Here is an 18594-nt window from a genome sequence, read left to right as displayed (position 1 = left end):
AAGTGTTCGATTTTGGCTACACTGGCCACGCGCCCTTCAAAACTTGGGGTGTGTGATGATGGGTTGCAAGTGATGGGAGGACAAAGACCTTTTGGCAAGCGACTAAGTGGAGGGGAAAAGGGAGGGGGAGTGAGGAGGGTGGGGGAGTCGACGGACGGGGTATGGGAGGTAGGGGAAGTGTCTCTTGAAAGGGTTAAACCATCTACCCCCTCCGAAACCTCTCCCGGCCGTTTTGGACTCGACTGTAGCCGCAGGCTGTCCTTCATTGGCTCGAGTGGGATTCGGAATTAGTCGAAATTACTTTCTTTATTTCCCGCAACGCCGCTGGGGAGACTAAGCTGAGATGACCGGAGTGGAACGTTCTCTGAGCTCGTGAACCGAAGCTCTTGAAGGTCTTCTCTAAGTCGTGTATCCTGATTTTAATTTCGATAGCGATCTCAGATTAGCATGTGCCTCAACCACAAGGTTATTGGGTAGCCTCAATCCTTAAATCATCGGACAAACGTGAAGCGCTCACGCTCGAGTTGGAAGTCGAGTCCGCGGTCTTTGGGTGGCCAAGTAAGTGCGCTTGCGTATTGTGTCTTCAAGGTCTTTTCAAGAGCGGAAATGAATACCTGCGACCGTTTCGCCTTTCAGAACTTAAACCCGGTCAGCTAAAATATCACGTTGCGGCGTTTATGTAAACTTGATTTCTCAGGTTAAGCAATTCATCAATGAAATTATGAAATACGCAGTTATCTCACAGGATGGATTCAAGAGGGAAACACTCTCCACTGTAAATAAATAAAAAAACGTGCATGACATTTACGCGCGTGAAAAGAGGAGATAAGTCATTAAAATGTATTCAAACGAGAATAATTGGTAATAATATGTTGTTCCATGCCGAAATTAGATTTAAGGTTCTTAATTTTATTTTTAGCTGCAATTGTTACTGGCCGAGGTTGGCGGGTGCGTCATGACGAAAAATTCTCTCGTGCTGAAAGAAAGAGTGTGATGACTAATGGATATGATGAATGTTTTAGGCAAGGTAAAATTTCCTATATTATGTTGTTCAAGAGAGAGGGTTACCGATTCAGAGCCCATTTTAGCAATCATATTTCCTAAGATAGCTAAAGGAATATTAACAAAAAAGCTGACGCACGGCACGGCGAGAAGATTACGTTAGCCTACCTTGCGTATCGCCGGTTTGTATACGTACACAAATTATTTTCTTCGCAAAGCTCTAAATTCCTTGATCTGGAGAGTTAATGAAGTAGCCAGTTGTTTCTTAATCTTCAGTTGCCTTCACTGGGATTCGAACCTTGATCCCCCGAATTCACGCTTAGGTTGCACTCTAAGTGAAGTACACCACTGGCTATTACTCAATTATTTCCTTGAATAATGCGCGATTCTCTCTTTAATTCTGTGTGTTGTGTATACGAATGGTATCGACGTTGACCGGTCATCACCATGTGAGTGCTGTCACGTAGCATTCGGCGTTGTTCCCTTGACATTAGGCTGCGGGCATGCCCAATTAGTGACCCGAGAAGTGACTTCTCGCTCTTCGAGTCTTCCCTCGGGGGTTAAGCGGGGCGATGGCAGGTTGTCTGGGTGGTATTTCACGACTGGGTGGTATCGGAAGAGAAGGTCGTGCAGAAATAAGTAGCTGCCAACCGGGGCCAGATGTATGTTCGATGTGCCGTCGCTAAGGTCTGAATAGGGAGGTTCGAAAATATCCGTGGTGGTGTTTTCCGATAGCAAGATACCGATCAACCTTATTTTTCCCTTCCCCAGTTTTTCCAAGAATGGGATTTGAATGTACGAGGAAAATGAATTCTCTTTAGGCACAAAATCTGTTATAATTCTGATTAATAACGGTGCTGTTGTCCTTTCCGTTTATTGGCCATTTACGACGATATATTTTTTTCTGGTGCTTTTTTTATTCCCATATTTTCACGTGTGTGAAGGAGAACATTTCTTTGAAAAGCCTATCGCTCTGATTCGCAGAATTTTGATTACTGGGAGGATTCTGAGAAAATATATTTCAATATTTTCTTTCCGGCTTTTATGTTGCATAACCGAGAAGCGGCAATGCAAATAGCCGTAATATCGTATATAATACTGGGCATTGATTTACAAAATCAAATTAGTTGATATAAGAATGGATGCACAAATATTACTAGCATATAAATTGAACCAAAATTCATGAATTATTTGTATATTCGATGTTTCCTTGCACCAATTGTAATAAAATTGACATCCAACATTTATGCCCTTCTTATTTTCGATGAAGTCGACTGGAAACATTTTTGTCTCATAAGAATACCCTCTATGACTGTCTATTGTATATATATTAGCAATATGACAAAGCAACCAAATTAACCAACTAGTTGTGACTTCTCGTTCTGCAATCCACATTTATGATACACACAATGCTTGTATACAAATATATGACTAATCTTAATTGCTTGACCAGGAACTGCATTTTATAAAAAGCTTTCCTGAATAGGTGAATGAATGGTCTCATGATATGTTGGTGATTTTTCATTGAAGTATTTATATAGCGTCGATTAATTTTAGCGGAAAGAAGCGCGTCGCATAGTGAGCTAACTGCTCGTATTATTCAACCATGTAGGAGAGTAGGCTATATTTTCCTAACATTAACTACATCCCTCTACCAAAACGGTTCATGTCACAGAGAATATGGTATATCTGAGCAATGTTAAACATATCCTATGGAAATTTGTGCACAATGGCCTTTTGTGTGTGTTCGACTATGCGATTATTTTTTCAAATGGTTATAAGTCACGGCTAAATAAATGAAAAATGAGTGACTGATTTTGCGAATTATAGTTTTTTTTTCGTTTAGGAGCGGCTAAGCGGCAAACGATTGTTAATGGAAAGTAATGGGTCTCAGAAGTAACCCCGGAAAAATGCATGAAGCTTCGCGGAAGAGTGGCAGACATGAGCTTCTTTTTATTAAATTAATTGATGCTTTAACGCCCTTCGGAGATTCAATTTCTTTTCTGCTATTTTGGAGCCTATAATTAAAATCCATCTTTTTAGAGGAAGAAGGTGGCAAATGTGTTCGGAAACGCTGTTCGTGTGGAATAAAGCGTCGCCTTCAAATTAAGTAACAGCCCCTTCACCTTCGCAGCGTCAAGCCGTGAAAAATAACAAGGACGAAGAGGCTAACATTGGATCTAATGGTGAAGGCCGTGTTACTGGCTTGAAAGATTTAAGTGATATTTACTCAGGTTATTTATAACACCTTCAATGACGTTCAATTATAGAATTTCCGATCGTGGCGATTTCATTTTGATCTGGTTAGTAGCTTTGGTTCAGCCATATTCATTCTAATGACAGCGTAATTACCTTTATTAGCGTAATTACCTGTGGCTTATACCGGATTGAACTCATTGATCCTCGCCTATTTACCACGCTAAATGTCAATAGAGTGCTCAGGGAGGGATGATTTTTTTGACATAAGGTTTGCATAAGAAAAATCAAAGATTTCACCGGCAGGGGAAATGCCTCTCTCCGACGCTCAGTTATTCATTGCTTTAAAATTTTGCAGCTCTTACGTAAGGCTATTTGAAATTATCTAACTTTTTACTGGACTAAAGTCACCATTTAAAGAACCGTACTCTAATTGCAGCTTCTTGGTGTTCCCTCAGGAAAACGATTCCATCTCGGTCATGTAAACTCAGCTTAATCAGCCGCAATGTGCAAATTAAAATAATAATGATATTTCACTAATTCCAATGAGAGCTATGCGTCAATTTATTTTCATATGTGCAGAAAAATACGGATGCAACTATTGGTATATTTGCAATCAGTTAATCATCAATATGAAGCAATGAAGTTAGAGTTTCTATGATGCATGCTAAGTAAATTGTCATCGTGGACAAAATTAATGGTTTAATCAATAGTTACCGACCAAAATAGCTTCTACTTTGGAATTTAAAAAAAGAATAATGACAAATGAAAGCTATTTAAACAGAAATTTTGTATCAATTTACGCATATATATATATTTCATTTTTCATGATAATTCGGAAAAAAATGTTAATTTCTAACTCAATGACGCCACAAGCTTACAAAATGTACTGAAGGGTTGATGCTGAGAGCGCTAATAGTTGCCTAAAAGGCATGAATATTAATGCCAATTAACGAAAATTACTCTTGGTTAACATTCAGAAAAGCATGGGAGCTTTTAGAGGAAATAGATTCACTATCAACTCCCAAGCTCGCATGCTACAACGAATGAGCTTCCCCCAACTCCTTTCCAAATGACACAGGGATGACATCGAAAACAAGCTAATGAAAAATATCGATAAGCTTTAACAAAGGTAAAGTCCTCGTCAGCCAAACAAGAGGTCACGGAGTTCGAGTCCCGGATGGGAAGGTTTCACCTATCCAGGACATGGCTGTTCGTGCCCGTGTAATTGTTAAATTGCTAGCCGGCCTCAGTGGAGGCGGGTTAACGTCCTCGCCTGTCAAACAAGAGGTCGCGGGTTCGAGTCCCGCCTGGGTGCATTTCCCCTGTCCAGGGTATGGTTGTTCGTGTACGTTTAATTGTTAAATTTGTTGAAAACTCTGATATAAATGGTCAATAAGAGCTGTATTCGGTGGTTTGAAAATAAAATGAAATAAAGTTTTTGAATTCCCCGTTATAAAATGGCCTACACGAGCTGTATTCGGTGGTTTCGGAATAAAAGAAAATAAAATTAATAAACATATTTAGGTACTTTTCATTCCAAACTGCACTATTGCTCAGTTCATATCTAACAGAGCTGTATTCGGTCGTTTGAGAATAAAATAAAATAAGTAAAATAATTTTTTTGAATTCCGCGTTATAATAGGGGCTGCATGAGCCGTATTCGGTGGTTTGGGAATAAAATAAAATGAATAAATATATTTTGGTACCTTTAATTCCAAACTGCGCCATTGCTCAGTTCATATCTAACAGATCGGCGAAGTGAAGGGAATGCGTTTCAAAGGTTCAAGCGAGGCCGTTAATAGGTAATCCTTCCGTCAACCGCATTCTCCATGCGTCGATTCCGGAAGTAGAATCGGAAACTTCTCCTTTCGCATTTAAGTGCATTGGATGTTGCTCTGATCGAACGTATAGATTGAGTACGTAACTAGTCGATCGATAATAGATCTGCGCATTGCGTGCGCGCAAGGAGATGTAATTGTTCCCAGTGTCTCCTACGACCACTGGTTCGTTTTCTCACATTTCAAGGGCTGTTACGATCTGGAATGGGACCATGGACTTTCCACTTTGGTTTGTCGAGTTGACCGTCGACCGCTCTCCTTCAGCTCTCAATTTCCCTTTCATCCGCTCATTGATGGGATCGAGAGAGAAAAAAAATATCCGCATCCAGTTGCTCACTTCCCATGATCCTCGACTCCACGCCCATGGGAGAACCAAGTGCGCGTGTCCTTGACCCCCTTGCGGATTCAGGAAACTGCAGCGGCGGAGACGCACCTATCGTATTAGCAATGCACGTGTGTGAATATTTATATAAATTCTGTTTTTTTTCATATTTTAAGCTGAAACTCGATAGTTTTCCGCGGTATTTTTAGTGACAGCATGACATAGTGACAAAGTGATCGGTTTTCCAAAGGTTTTGAGAGCGCAGAAATATTATACATTAGACAAAAATAGTTTTTCACACCTAATCGTACAATCATAGAGTTTATTTAGAAAAACTTCTGAGATTTCGTAATGTAAAAAATGGCCACTTATTGCAACGATACCTTAGAAAAATGGAAGACCGGAGACTTCAATGATTGGAAGAAATCGCTTGGTGCAAACGGAGGAAGGTCTTGCTTCCTCATTATAAATCTCTTATAGCCAATGGAGAGGACTATCTTTACGAGTAATTTTTCCTCAGTTTTGTCTAAAAATAGACCATAGGTTTAGAGAGGTCACGTAAATATAGAAAAAATTCGGAATCTTACGAGGGAAAATACTATCTATGCAGTATATTCTACTTTTTAGAAAGCTTTGGATAAAAAAACTTGTGATAAGTAAATCGTGAGTACAATGAACTATCGTGAAATGACCGAAGCGAAAAACAATTTGCTCGCTGACCGGATACAAAATAGAGGCGGCATCTTCAATAGGAATGAGTTCTCGTATGCTCATTAGGTTCCAAGAGAGAAGGGACACTCGTGGAATACGCTTGAGTGGTTGTGGTTGGTATTGATATTACAATGGGATACAATTATCGTGAAAACTCTGGCGAAGAGGGGCATTATACGACGGAGAGACGCGAGTCGCTCCTCAAAGATGATACGTAAGCCACGTCCGGCGTCCAGGCCTTAAATTACACGGAAGACGGTTTTCCTTTTCACGGAGAAGGCACATCACAGTGAGGCCGCTCCGCCGACTCTTACACATGCGACCGTCTCTCTCCTTCCTCCCTACCGGTTTAGGTATTACCAGCTCGCGTCACAACAACGCCGGCCGACGGCGGGCAGGCTTCTTAAAGCAGTGCCGCTCCGAGATCATTATCGTGGACGCGAGGTCGTGGGATTTACTCTTTTTTTTATATACACTACGTACGTATCTTTTTCTTTACCTTACGAGATAGAGCAGGAGTTGTTTCGGCGGGACGTACGGTCGGCGGGAGTCTCCTTTGGCTGCGTCGCGGCCCTTTTTGCCCACCGGCGACTTCTTCGCGGGCAAGGAGACCTCGGTGGCCGGGGGGGGACTTCCCTTGCTGTCCTCGCCTCTAGAGCCCCCCTCCGATTCCAGGCTGGCCCGTGCCAGTGCCTCGGCCAGCGCCAGGCACTCCCGCATCCTCGCGTGGCTGGTCTTCTCGGCGCACAGCTTGATCAGCCGGGCTTCCTTCAGCCGGCTGTTTATGGCGTCTTCGCCCGATCTGGACGTCATGGTCGCTTTCGGGCCGGTTTTCTTCTTGTCTAGTTCTTGTGGTGGTTATTGGGTTTATGCGCACCGATGGCAGATTTCCTGGTGTATTTTCCCAGGAGTTGGTTCACTCCGAAGAAGTATCAACCGTAAGGTTCGACGTTGGGATGGGTGACGCAATGTTTCTCTCTCGAGTAAGAGCGGACAAAAGAGTTTTTGGAAAATGAATGTACACTAGAGAAATCCTTTCTTTTCCAGAGCACTTAAAACTCAAATATTGCGTTCTATATCAGAGTTTTTTTTGGTCCCTGTTAAGCGCTTAGTTTAAATCATCTATCTGGATTACTTCTGAAGTTTACCTACCCAAATTACAGCGGAGATTATTAGATGAATAAACTACTATCAATCCTCGCGGTGTTTTCCGTTTTATTAACCGCAATTGTAACGGGCAGAATACTATGTATTCGAATCGTCAGTTACTTCGAATAGCCCAGGTCCTTGAATGATCACGCCTGCTTCAGCTTTTTTGGAATGTTTATCTGAGGGAATTGTTCCACAACTTTCACAGCTTTTCGGTTACTTCTATTCCCCAGGTTGCGTTGCTCCAAACTATTCGATCACTGTACCGCACACCTCCACAGCTGCTTTCTTGAAGTCACTCCGCCACCTTGCAAACCAACTGTCGTTGTTTTTCGGTCGCATCCCTCACACTCCGTGTTTTGGACGCACGCCTCGGGCTGAGCGTAATTCCGTCGGCGCCTTCAGCTGGGCCCCCAGCGTGAAAAAGGAATCCACCTCCTCCGAATGTGTCAGCTTCCTCCCTTTCCTCCACCACCCTCCAAGCGAAAGAGCAGGTGAAAGGCTGTGACGGAAACAACACCGCCGGCAAGGAAGAAGAAGAAAAAGAAACAACCGTCTCCTTCGTTTGTAAGTTTGGGAGTGTACCGAGTCGCCCGCCTCTTATACCGATTCACACCGTCGCTGGCTCCAAGCAGACCATGGGCGCCCAGCTAGCGCGACAAGCCGGTCGTGAAGAATAATTAAAAAAAAAAACGGGACAATAAGACAGTCGAGAGGAGTGCCTCCGAGTGGCTATTATTCTCTTTTGTTTCGGGAACTCGTTCTTCTCTTTTTTTTCTCCCACCTCCTCCTGGAGCCGAGGGAAAAAAAGTACGATACAAACAATCCTTCTGTATAAATGAGCGCCAGTCCGCACACGGTCGTAAATAAAAATACACAGAGGTAAACACAACCACGAGAAGCACTGCGCACAAGTCTCACACACGCCACCACGTATTCACTCGCACTGCGCGCGTGTATTTTTTTCTCTTCCTCCCTCTTCTTATTCTCTAAACCCGCGAAAATGTTCTCGGGCGTATTTTCTGATTGTCTGCGTAGGGTAACGCTATCGATCCGACGAACGAGAGCACAATGTCAGATTCTGAAGCCGAGATTCAGAATATGAGAGGCCACCGCAAGCTGTTCCCTGCAGAAGAGTAGTGGGGAGGGGGAGAGGTGGACGTGGAATGGTGGGGGGGGGGGGGGGGAGGGCGTTCTGTGTAATGGGGAGCGTAGTTGGAGGTGGAGGATATATATTTTTTTTCGTCAGGGGAAGAGAAGTGTGGTTGTCTTGGAGGCGAGCGGGGGAGGTATGGGGAGGCGGCTTGGGGGGGTGGCGAACAGGAGGGGAAGCAGTGAGGGGTTAAGAGGCGGGGATAAGGTGGATTAACCTTGTGGTGTATATCATTTCCTACCCACAGGCTACCTGCGCGCTCACCTCTCCTCTCTCTATATCTCTTTCTCTCTCTCTCTCTCCTCTCTCAGCAGCCCAATATACCGTGAGGCCATGAATGAAGGCGCCCGCCTGGGAGCAATGTGTTTGCACTGTGGTCGGGTGGGAGGGGAGAGTGGGGAAGGTTATGAGGGGTATGCGAGATCGTGTCGGGAAGGTTGAGTGCGCGGGCAGTAAGACGACCGAAAAGGGTTGTGAGGGAATGAGCTGGAGCAAGTCCAGGTATCACAGGACATTTGCCGGTGCTGAGGTCAAGAAGGGTTAAACAACTCGGACGAGCAAGTGAAGGTCTTCCATTGGGAACCATTGATGACCCTATATCTGTCTGCTTGAGGCTTTCGCAGCTCTGGATTCCAGTTCTCTCCATTAAGGCCGTTTCACAAGGGGCACGTACCTGCACAATCTGACGTGTGCACGAAGGCGCAGTCAAAATTGCGTCGTGTAAAGGCCGTTTTACACGGTACACAGAATTGCGCAATCTGACGGGCGTGCGAAGGCGCAATCAAAATTGCGTCGTGTAAAGCCGTGAATTGCTGGAACACATGCGAGAATGCGTGGATGCGACACGTCAAAATAGCCCCTGTTCTAATTTCGTTCATGCATTCGCGCAATTCCACGCCATTTTAGAAATTAATGCAGCTCTAATCTGCGCAATTCCGTGCCCCGTGTAAAACGGCCTTTAGGGTCAGCTGCGTCGAATTTTGTGTATATAGAGGGCCATTTCCATCAGTCAGCACTCAGACCTGATCTGAAGATGTGGCCAGCATAGGCCACGAAACGTTATCTTGAAAACAACTTCGACTTAACTAAACCGAAAACCATGGATAGGACACTACATCTGGTTCACGCCTCCTCTCTGATCCGTGTATAGAGGCATACAGTACCTCGTAAGTAATTCCAAATTTGGTAGAAGGATAGTACCATCATTTGCCATCGTCAACACAGGCAGGATATATCAATCTTTTCTCCATCCCACTTTTTTCGCCGGTGAATTTTCACCAGGTGGAATTTTATCCTCTCCTTCCAATTAGAATACTTTGTGCTAGTTGGAAAGGACTCCTGGCCCTTTTGTGGGTCCATATTGCCCTCTATTCTTCCAACGACGGGAATATGGAATGATTTGGAATTGTAAATCGGTTGGTATTTGCGAAAAGAACTTGTTTGCTCATTGTGAACGAATACCTTTACACGCAAAGATTCTTGTTTTGCTCATCACTTCTTCTTCTTACACCCATGTTGTAGGTATTGAATTCAAGAAAACCACCGAAACCGCTCTCTCTTTATATTCTGCACTTGATTCCCGATCTCTCCGCTTAAATAATGGAGGCACTTTCGGCCACTTGTTCTTGCTAACATTATTATCAATATTTTAGCGATGTTGTCTCCCTGGAAGCACGCTCTAAGCCAGTCTATGCCCGTCGCTAAACCATACTTTTCATTGAGTCAACTATGCATTTGGTTCGCATTCTTTGCTTAAAATAATGAAAATGTAATTCATCGTTCGTTATTGGCAGACCCTGTGAAATGTAACTTCATCGAAAAAATAAGCGTCAGAAGACAGTTGCCCCCAGTGCTAGTGGTCATCTTAACTGATGCAGAGAATAAAATAAAGGAAATGGATTGCAAAACAGAGATACTTAAAATGTCATTATTTCCTCGTACTTTTAAGGACATCAACGGTTACTCTATTAATACAATCAATCAATCAATCGAGTCACCGTTGCTCGCAAGGTTGACTCATTGCATGTTTTTATTTTTTTATTGTTCTATTCTTGCGTGGATTTGCTATAGGAATTACAAACCGTTGGCAAGCTTTGTCCTGCCATAAATGTGCACGTATTATTTGTTATAATGCGTAATATTATAGACCGAGTGGTGTGCATGTGGCGGCCCTTTTGCATTCTGCATGTTGTTGATTGATCACCCCTTACCAAACACCCTAGAGGTGGCTCGCAGGGTGTTATGTTGATAAAGATAGATTTATCTCGGTATTTTTTTGTTATATGCGTAATATTTTAAGAGTGCGGTGTGCATGTGACGGTCCTCTTACATGCTGCACGTTGGATATTGATCACCCCTGCCTTATACCCTAGAGGTGGCTCGCAGGGTATAACATAGATGTAGATAGATGTATCACGGGGAGTTACGACAATAGAAAAAAAATCGGGGGGTCGAAGCCTCCACAACCCTACTGGCTACGCGCGTGCGTGCTGCCATTCTTATGAAGAAGTTCATACGGCAAAGAAAGACAGGGGATTTGCAGAGGAGGCAATGGTGGACTGGAGATGTTCGGAAGTATATGGAATAGTTGACGACAATAGGAAAATGTAGAGATACGCTCAAGGGAACGGCTCAGTGGACACTAGCGGGGTTGGTGATCCGCCCGACGGCGATATGTTTACGAAAGCTCTGGGAAACGGAAAGTAGTGAACTTTTGAGTGCTTTCAAGAGCTTTCAACGGCCCGGATGCAGGCCAATTCCCCTGAATCAACACCCAGTGGGCAAGAGATTACCGACGTGTTTTGACTGCTGAATGTTTTTGAGTAGTAATGTTTATTTACATTTACCAGTTATTTAATGATTCCAACACGTTATTACCATATGCATGCAACCCTAAAAAATTTATTTTACGAAGGGAATTATCTTCCAGCCCTTAAGTATCAAGAGAAAATCATAAAAAAAGTAAAATCCGTTCTCCGAGAGCAATTATGTTCTTTGATAGGATTGTTTTAGCCATGAAAACCTTCAAATTTGGTTTACTCCTGCCCTAGGATGTCGGAAAATTATAGAACTCTCAATATTCGAATAATGAATCAGATTCAAATATCAGGCTCATTATATCAATCTTCTCTCAATCTTCTTCATTTTCTTACGATTTATTTTAAAAATTCGCTTTATACAGCTAGTTGGTCATAGCATAGTCTTTTAAAACATAAATATTTTTCCCTGTTAACGCCTTAATATCAATAAAACTGAGCTTACGTCGCATTTGGCTTAATAATTTGAGAAAATCTCTTGAATCTTAAACTTAAATCATCGCTCTGGCGTTGCAAGTTTGGAAAAGGTTTGGAAATGACCAACTAGCTGTATAAAGCGAATTTTTAAAATAAATCGTGAGAAAATGAAGAAGATTAAGATAAGATTGATATAATGAGCCTGATATTTGAATCTGATTCATTATTCGAATATTGAGAGTTCAACAATTTTCCGACATCCTAGGGCAGGAGTAAACCAAATTTGAAGGTTTTCATGGCTAAAACAATCCTATCAAAGAACATAATTGCTCTCGGAGAACGGATTTTACTTTTTTTATGATTTTCTCTTGATACTTAAGGGCTGGAAGATAATTCCCTTCGTAAAATAAATTTTTTAGGGTTGCATGCATATGGTAATAACGTGTTGGAATCATTAAATAACTGGTAAATGTAAATAAACATTACTACTCAAAAACATTCAGCAGTCAAAACACGTCGGTAATCTCTTGCCCACTGGTTGTTGATTCAGGGGAATTGGCCTGTATCCGGGCCGTTGCAAGCATATACCTCAGCCCGGTGGAAAATTCACCTTTTAGCGTTTTCTCTTGGTCTACATCCTAATTCTAGTGTATGGTTTGTGTCAATCCCAGAGCTCCTCAGAGGATTCTGCGTCGTTGCTCGGAAAGTGATGAATCGAGGTATATTCCGCATCGCCATTTCTCTGGGGTGAAGCAATCATTTTTTTCTGTTTGGTCAGGCCGATTGGGATTCAGTTTGTCGAGATTGACCTTGAAACTTGTGGAGCCCACCACGAGACACGTATTGTTTCAATGAGTTTTTGCCTGTAGCTCAGACAGCAAGGTATGCCACATGCAGATTTTTTTATGGCCATAAATATACGCGGTTTTGCAAGTGATGCTTCTATTTAATTTTTCATTTCCTTTTTATTTTACGCTTTCATCTTTATATAAGTGAAAATCATGTGCAGCTGTTAATAAATGCATTAAATACAGTACTTACCTCAAAGAGTAAAATATGGAATGATGATATACATTTAAAAAAAATATAATAGTACTTATTTAATTCATAATTGATTGAGATGTCTATGCAAAATGCAAAGGAGGACGTAATATACAATTAATATTAAATACCGTCAGTGTTTGTTTACTAAATAATTTACTAATGTGCTAAATTAAATTTTGAAGTTGCTCATAGTTTTTTATAACTTAAAATGCTTTCTAGTAAAGGCATAAGATGAGTGTAAACTGAATATACAGTTAATTTTTAAAATAAAAATTGGGGAGAACGTATTGAATCATTAGATTGCATAAATTTTCTTCATGTACCGAAAGTAGATTAAGAGGATTTACCCTCCGGAAGTTCTCTAAAAAGATTTAAGCTATTGCAAGGCATCGCAGCATTTAGTGGAACTGGTATCACTCTCGAGGCATATGCGTATTTTATCAAATAATAATACGGAGCAAAAGTACCTACGTCAACTACCGCTAGGACTGCAATTTAGCAGAGCCCTATTTTGAGCATAAAAGGAATACAGTCAATAAAAAGAAATTTCAACGCTGCAAGATCAATTGACGGAAAATTTAACCTTCTTAATACTTCCCTTCCTTCCCGACCTTCAGCAAAGCTCGTTGGAAACGCGTGTTCTTGTCTTATGGATGCTAAGAAAGGACAAGTGAGTGCGTGAACCGTTTCAAAGCAGTCGGTGTTGGGAAATTTTCACTTCATTTTTGCCAGCGTTAACGCAGTCCATTATCCTTCGAGCGGCGTAGATCGAGATACGCGGAAGAATTTAGAGAATTCTATGTCGTCGCGTGAAACTTGAACATCGATAGCTCTCATTAGCAATGACTTCTCGTGCGTTCCTTGCGTAACTAACTGCTCTTGTTTGATTGATTATCACGATCTCTTTTGAGACTGTTAATCATGCTAAAATATTATGTTCCGGAAGACTGTCTTCATTAGAGGGAAAATCGCCACTTCTACGATTAATCCTCTTAATAAGCTACAGTGGTGCCGACTCCATGGGGCCTGAGGGGGCCCGAGCCCCCTCAAAAATTCGTTATGGGTGTGAGGAAAAAAATGTGTCAGGATTGTCGATTTTCCCCGGAGTGCCCAGATATCGATATTCGAGTTATCAGGGTTCTAATGTTGATCATATGACTCTTCTAAAATGCTTAAAAAACTTAAAACTCACTGCTTATAAAATTTCCCGGGGCAAGATCCCCGATTTAAGCCCCCCCAATATTTTTTGTACGTCAACATCCCTGTTACTAAGCATTTAATGTCATCGGTAATACTCAGTTTACCCTGCCTCGTCAGACTATTCCTGAATAAATATTTCTTTTAAGTCATTCTACACAGTGTAAGTCAGTAAGGAGTGTATTTTACTCATGATAAATGAGAGGAAGTGATTTTATGCAATACCTACCTTATGTTGTCATAAGTTTATCACCAATTTTATGGCTTACTTATCCTCCAATTTGTGGGCTTTGCTGAATATGTTCGAAATGAATTCTGCTTGAGTAATCGCTGTTATGCGTACCAAAACATTTTGCGCCAATGGGAGACTTAAGGTGTGAGAAATTGCTCTCCGCTGAGCACCCACGATACATGCGTCCGTCGTTAGGCGCGTGCGTCGCCGTTTGTCGTAGGTTCCCATGACCTCCAAGTTCGACTTGAGTTCGGAAAGGCGAGAGGAAAAACACCGCACTAACGAGAGGTGTGCAAAGAGGGTGCTCAATCCTCACCGAGGTATGCTCGCTTTTCTCCCACTGCCTCGCTTAGATAAATAGGTGGATTTAGGGGGGGGGGGTGCACAGGGGCGCGAGCCTTCCCCCCCCCCCCCAAGACGCTTAAAAAATAGGCAAAAGTTTTGATACCGTCCCGTTATTATTACTGCCGTTTTTTTTTAGTTACGGAGTATGGACATGAAGAATATATTTCGTTCAGTAACTGTTGTATCTTGTTCTTTATCTAAAATACGAGAGGACCGTTTTCCTTTCAGACTCATCCCCAGAAAAAATTCTGGATTCGCCCTTGATTAGTTACATACCTCTATCTTGTTTTTTATCATAACTTAAGTGTTTATTGACGCAATGCCTAATTAACTGACGGATTTACAACTCTCTTTAGACCTGGGCTACAGGACCAAATTAAAGTATGACCTATAATATACAGTGAAACATTTTTCTACGAAGAAATGAGTAGGTACTATTTCCCTAAGATAAATAGAAAAAAATGGCCAAGGACACCATTTTGACCTTAAGCTAACTGCAATGAGAACAAAATTCACTTTTAATGCAGTCTAAAAATATTGAATAAAAAGGGAGAAATATGCCAAGACAGGAATCTCATTAATGATAACCAAAACAATAATATTAGCTCTGATATAATAATATAGGAATGCAATAATATTGAAAGCAATCTTCCTTAACTCATTATCATTTAATAATAGTCTTTCTGAGAGCATTATGTTTTTTATAGAACTACAATTCTGCTCTCTTATAAAAAGGAAAAAAATCTGAGAAAAATTTTAATCGTCATCACTGTGAAAAATAATTAATTCTATTTCTATGCTGAATATTGCCGACGCATTGTTAATGATCTTCAGCACCTCTATCAAAACGGAGTCGCTCAACCATGCTTTTCATAGTACTGGAAGACTTGATTGCGCAAGTGAGCTCTTAAAATTATTCAGTTATTCAAACCAAAGACTTGTTTGAATAATTCAGAGAAGTGCCTAATCATTGGCGCATGTATTTCACACATTTAAGTAAGAGAGACGGTTCCTTTCTGCGAGTCGCCAGGAATCTTTAGGATTTTTTCCTCTTTGTTAATATTTTCATCAAATTTCTTGTACGAAGAATAGCTATTGTTCAACCTCAATGATTAACGAGTTATTTGTAAATAATATTTTTCATGATATTCCAATATGGGGTGTCACATGAAGCACGAAAGCCAATAATGCTCTAATCTTGGTCCTTAGTCAGCCCACTGTGGTGGGTACTAACTAGGAACGGAAATACCAACTACTACCTCATCTCATGTCATCAAAAGAACATTTAATTAATGGAAGAATAAGAGCTACATTGGCAATAGAATAAAAACAGGGCATAATACTACCATTCACACACAGTACAGTGGCTCAGTACTTCTCGGTACACTGGCTGAACAGTTTCTCTTTGGTCAAGTAATAAACAAGAGAGTGACGTACGATCAATGTTGCTCTAAATCTCGTACTGCCTCGTGTAATAGGTAATTCAGCGCGGTTGATGATCGTCCGTAAGCACCCGAATGCATTATGCTCCTCTTCCTACCCCTTGCTTGCTTAATATTCCCGGATTGACTGAAAACCGTTCACCGTCGTTCTGTCACCGTTAATGTGACTCACTCAGACGCAAGGTCACCGCATTGGAATAGAAAAATAATGACGAATCGTCTAGGCCGCGACCCATCAGTACACCTGTCGCTGATGCACCGCTAAAGGTACACGCCTCATTTCGAATAGGATGGTTTCCGATTACTTTTTTTTTGCCTATTAATCGAAAGATTATTACTCCTGGAGTACGCTTTCCGTATTTCACGCTTTTAGATTTTTAAATGATATCTATTTTTCGCGATTAAATGAAAAGTGAAAAATTTCAAGCGCGAAAAAAAACGCGATGGCTATAAGTATGAATGCTGGGAAAAGCCCGTGTGACGTCATTCTGGTTCCCGCTGCCGCCGTGTGAGGCGACTTTGGGGCGAGGCTTTGAGCGCTGATACGACATAGGCTGCTAGCAGGTAGCAGAGTACCCTGCTAGCAGGTAGCGCTTGGCTTAAATAAGGATTATTATTACCCTATCAAACGAAGGAAACTTTCCGAACTTTCCGAGGTAATTTTTAATGGGTGATTAATAAGAGATCTGAGCTCTGTGCCTCATGCATGCATTGGTAATCTCAGACAATGTAAAACTCCTATCTTCTCGTATAGAAACTAGGTCCCTGTGACTTCACGTGGAGTGGAATCGCATGGGCGCCAATCTGGCCCTTTTCAAATGAGGTTAAAATTGACCATTGCCATCCGCATAAACTGGGATTTCTAAAATCAAATAATTTGTAATTTATATTATGAATACAGTGATGGTGGGTAACGAATCGCCATCAATGCCCTTCGTTTTCTTTGATGAAGGGAACTACCCTATTATGTTTTTATAGCCAATAACCGGTGCTCTAAACTGTATCAATACCTCTTCATCTGTGGCTACATACCTTTTTTACACGAGCGCTTTAGGTTTATTCTTTTCGTCAATTAAATAATAGGGTGGTTTCCTATTATTTTTTATTGCCTGAATCGAAAGATTATTACTCCTGGAGTGCGTATTTCACGCTTTTAGATTTTTAAATGACGATATCTGTAAAAAAAATGAACCGTTTTGTGATACTAGGATCTGGCTTTAAAAGTATGGTGTTCAAGACCATCAGTAAAATATAATAATAGGGAATTATATTAAATGATTACTCGTAAATAGTACATAAATGACATAAACCAAAAGCTGCAAACCAAGTCACTCTTAACTAACGAATCTCAACAGTTTGGAGTTAACGCAAAATTTGTTGATTAGTTTTTTTTAATTCAGTGATTTTTCTCTAGCCAAGGGAAAAATGACGGTATAGTTACTATTAAACCATAAATTAGAGGTCTTTAATGTCCTAAGATGCGGGTTGGGAATTAAAAAAATAGGGATAGCACTTCGTATAAATTGAATCGTTTGCGGAATTTAGAAGTAAAAGAAGAATGGAAATAAGTACTATAAATAGCCTCATTGGAGTGAGGAAATCCTATGAATGCAAGTTGATTCAGCATCTCATATCTTTCAAAATTCTATGCTTAATTTTCCCAACGCAAGACCTTATGAATGGAATGAAATGAAAGGCTCCGTGCATTCAAACATACTTCAGTGAAATGCATTTTTCCGTGAGTTGTTCACTCATTTGCGGTAATAAATTCGCAGATTGCATCAGCTAATAAATTTCCCTATAAATTATGCTCATACGAAACCATCTTTCTGAATCGTATTCTTGCCTCCCGTAATCCTATGAATAGTTTTCCTTCGTGATAGTATATTCCTTGAGCTGCGCATGACTAACTTTATTCCAAGATAACTCAAATGGGGGAAAAATACAGTACTGCTAATTTTTTTACGTTTCTCAAGTTAATTTTGTAGAGAAACGCAAAACACTCCATCCCATGCTTCAGAAGTCCAAAAAATATAGTGTCTTGAATTATAGCTTCACATGGGTATTTTTTTATATTTTGATTCGTGCCCAGAAAATTCTAAAACTGAGTCCATGCGTTATTTTTAGAGGACCTGCACCCATTTGTAGGAAAAAAATTAATTTTCCCTTGAGTATGAGTCCAGTGTGTTATGAGGGTTTCTGTTAGCTCCAAATATAAAGATTTATAGGTAGGTCGCTCTCTCCTCGACATAAATTTTCGGTGGTAATTATGGTGTGCGTATCAACCCTTAATCCTTTGCGGTGCAATTTTTTAACGTTCAAGTACTCTGGTTCAATTTAGCTTTTAGGAAAAAATAATTTACAGGACCTTTTGATTTTTTTTCTTTTTTATTTTTGACCTTTTAAATGTTTTATTTTATTGTTTACAGTTAAAATCCACAGGTTTAAATATTATGCATGTTAAATCGAAGAGTTAACTATTTGAAAATTTCATTGCGTGGTATTTCTTGAAATATTGCCATTGTATGAACCCAGCGCCCTGGGATATTGAGCTCAACTCGTCGTTGGGCTTGATGCCAACACTGGGCCTGTCATGACTGCCTCGACTTTGGATCGCAAAGGGTTAATCACGATGATTAGTAATTTTTAACTCTATCCCAAACAATTCTACCACTTTCATTGACTGCCATCTCGATTGTCACTGATGCTGAAGATAAGTACAAGAGG

General features: G+C 41.0%; 1 protein-coding gene across 2 annotated transcripts in view; it reads right to left on the bottom strand.

The window, feature by feature from the left end:
• Window positions 1–18594, bottom strand: part of LOC124158710 (nocturnin) — a 110103-nt gene that overhangs the window by 42196 nt on the left and 49313 nt on the right. The window contains exon 1 of one of the 2 annotated variants that reach the window (XM_046533953.1): window positions 6572–6595. The exons of the other annotated variant lie outside the window; for it this stretch is intronic. The gene's annotated coding sequence lies outside the window, so the exon portion shown is untranslated. Of the gene's footprint in view, window positions 1–6571; window positions 6596–18594 lie in introns of those variants that run through there. 2 annotated transcript variants of the gene reach the window in all.

This window comes from Ischnura elegans, chromosome 5 (assembly GCF_921293095.1).
Source record: "Ischnura elegans chromosome 5, ioIscEleg1.1, whole genome shotgun sequence".
In the NCBI taxonomy this organism is placed as follows: domain Eukaryota; kingdom Metazoa; phylum Arthropoda; class Insecta; order Odonata; family Coenagrionidae; genus Ischnura; species Ischnura elegans.
This window is presented reverse-complemented; position numbering and strand designations above follow the sequence as displayed.